Below are 2,500 nucleotides of genomic sequence, written 5' to 3'. Positions count from 1 at the left end.
GCTTTCCTCTTAACCTCTAAGTCTATCAACCTCAGACCTCCCTCCTTATAGTCTGCTATCAGTGTTTTTGTTGATATTTTAATTCCTTTACCTCCCCACACAAAATTATTCACAGCCTCTTTTATTCCGTTCAAAACCCAGTCTGGCATGTCAATTGCTCCCATCACATAATTGCATTTAGTGAGTATTAACGAATTAGCCACAACTACCTTTCCTCTTAATCTCAATTCTCTTTGCCTCCAGAAATTAAGTACTTGTTTTATTTTATTTAAAACTCCAGTCCATGTGGCATCTCTAGCCTCTTTCGCATTCACTCCAATATTCACTCCTAATATCCTTAAATACTCTTTCGTTATTTTAAATGGAACATCTGACCCTTTTATCTCCACCCCTCCTATACTTATTATTTCTGACTTGTCAACATTTATCTTTGCACCTGAAGCTTTTCCATATTTTTCTATCTGCATTTTTATTCTCTTAACACTCTCTACATCCTTGACAGTAAAAGTTGTGTCATCAGCATATTGGTGGATTACACTTACTCCTCCATAAGGAATTTGAATACCTCTTATTTCTTTATCACTTTTTATCAAAGATGCCAGCGGCTCCGCTGTTATTGAATATAACAAAGCAGATAATGGGCACCCTTGTCTGACTGACCTTTCTAATGGAAAGGGGTCAGTTAATGCCCCATTAATTTTAACACAGCTCCGGGCATTGTCATATATTAATTTGATCCATTTTCTTATTCTGTCTCCAAACCCATATCTCGCCATTGTCTGCTCAATAAAACTGTGCTCCACTCTATCAAAAGCTTTATTCAAATCCACAGATAAAACCAACCCCCCTTCCCCATCCTTTCCCATGTTTTCTACAACGTCTCTTATTGTACATATGATATCCATAATGTCTCTCCCCATTATACTGTATGCTTGGCTAGGCGACACAATACTCCCTACAACCTGTTTAATTCTATTGGCTATTACTTTTGTTAAAATTTTATAATCCGAATTAAGCAGACTCAAAGGCCTATAATTTTCCAACTTCAATGGATTTCCTTTATTTTTATATAAGATAGTTATTATTCCTAAGCCCATGGATCTCGGCATTTCCCCTCTCTCCTCCATACCTTTATACAACCTTAGCAGTATTGGTGCTAGGGTCCCTATGAAGGCCTTATAGAACTCATGTGTCAAACCATCCGAGCCCGGACTTTTATTCTTTTTTGTCTGATTTATTGCATCTTTTATTTCTTCAATACCTATATCTCTTTCGCACATATTCTTCTCATCCTCCTCTAGCTTCACGTTCACAGTACTCAAGACTTCATTCACACATTCTTGTTTTACACCCTCTTTCTTGAATAATTCCCTATAAAAATTCTCCACTTCTCCTATTATCCCAACAAAATCATTTATTTTATCGCCTTTTCTATTTTCTAACTCTACAATGTGTTTTCTCCTCTGCTTTTTATTTTCTAAATTTAGGAAGAATTTTGTACTTCTTTCTCCCTCTAAAGCATACTGAGCTCTACTTCTTATTATAGCTCCCTTGCTTTTTTCCTTTTCATACTCCTCTAATTCTGTTTTTAACCTCCAAAAGCACTCTTCACTGTACTCAGGATTATTTTCTATTTTTTCCGCTTCCCCTTTTAATGCATTTTCCAAAGCTTCTGCTTTACTCCTCCTCATAAAATCTCTTTGTTTTGAATACCTAATACTTCTTTTTTTAATTTTCTCTTTCATTCCCTCCCACCATTCACATACATTTTCCTCAAATAGAGAATTCTGCATTTCATAATTTATACATTTTACAATATTTTCTTTATATGCCTCTTCATTTAACAGATTTGCATTCAGACACCACAAACCCCCTCCCCTCGCCTCTTCACTTACACCCATCTTGACTGTCATCACAGCATGATCACTTAAACTGACAAACTTATATTTCACATTTTTAACATATTTTAACATTTCTCTTTTTGCCAAACATAAATCTATACGACTCTGTTTCAAATTACCCATCACCATTTGTCTTCTCGAAAATTCTCTTTTATATGGATTCTCTTCCCTCCACACATCTACTATGTCTTCATTCTGCATCCACTCTGTTAAGAACTTTCTTGACCCATCAGATTTAAAATTAGCACTACTGGAAGCATCCAGTCTCGTGCACCACACGTTGAAATCCCCAACTACTATACACTTCTCTTTCCATTGTGTCTTCATTTCCTTAAAGACTTCTTTTCTGTCAATCTCTATATTCGGTGCATAAATGTTTATAAGCCTAAACATTTCATTACAAAACTTAAATTCAAGTCCTAGCATTCTCCCATTTCCATCTTTATAAATTTGTTTCACATTTTGCACTCTGTCTCTTTTTATCAAAATCGCCACTCCACATGCTTTTACATTTCCATGACTCACATAAATTTCCCCCTCCCAACTCTTTTTTATATTGTCCATTATATCCCCTGTCCAATGCGTCTCTTGTAGGCATA

Source organism: Garra rufa, unplaced genomic scaffold, assembly GCF_049309525.1.
Source record: "Garra rufa unplaced genomic scaffold, GarRuf1.0 hap1_unplaced_007, whole genome shotgun sequence".
NCBI classification, from domain to species: Eukaryota; Metazoa; Chordata; class Actinopteri; order Cypriniformes; family Cyprinidae; genus Garra; species Garra rufa.
Note: the sequence above shows the minus strand (reverse complement) of the source record.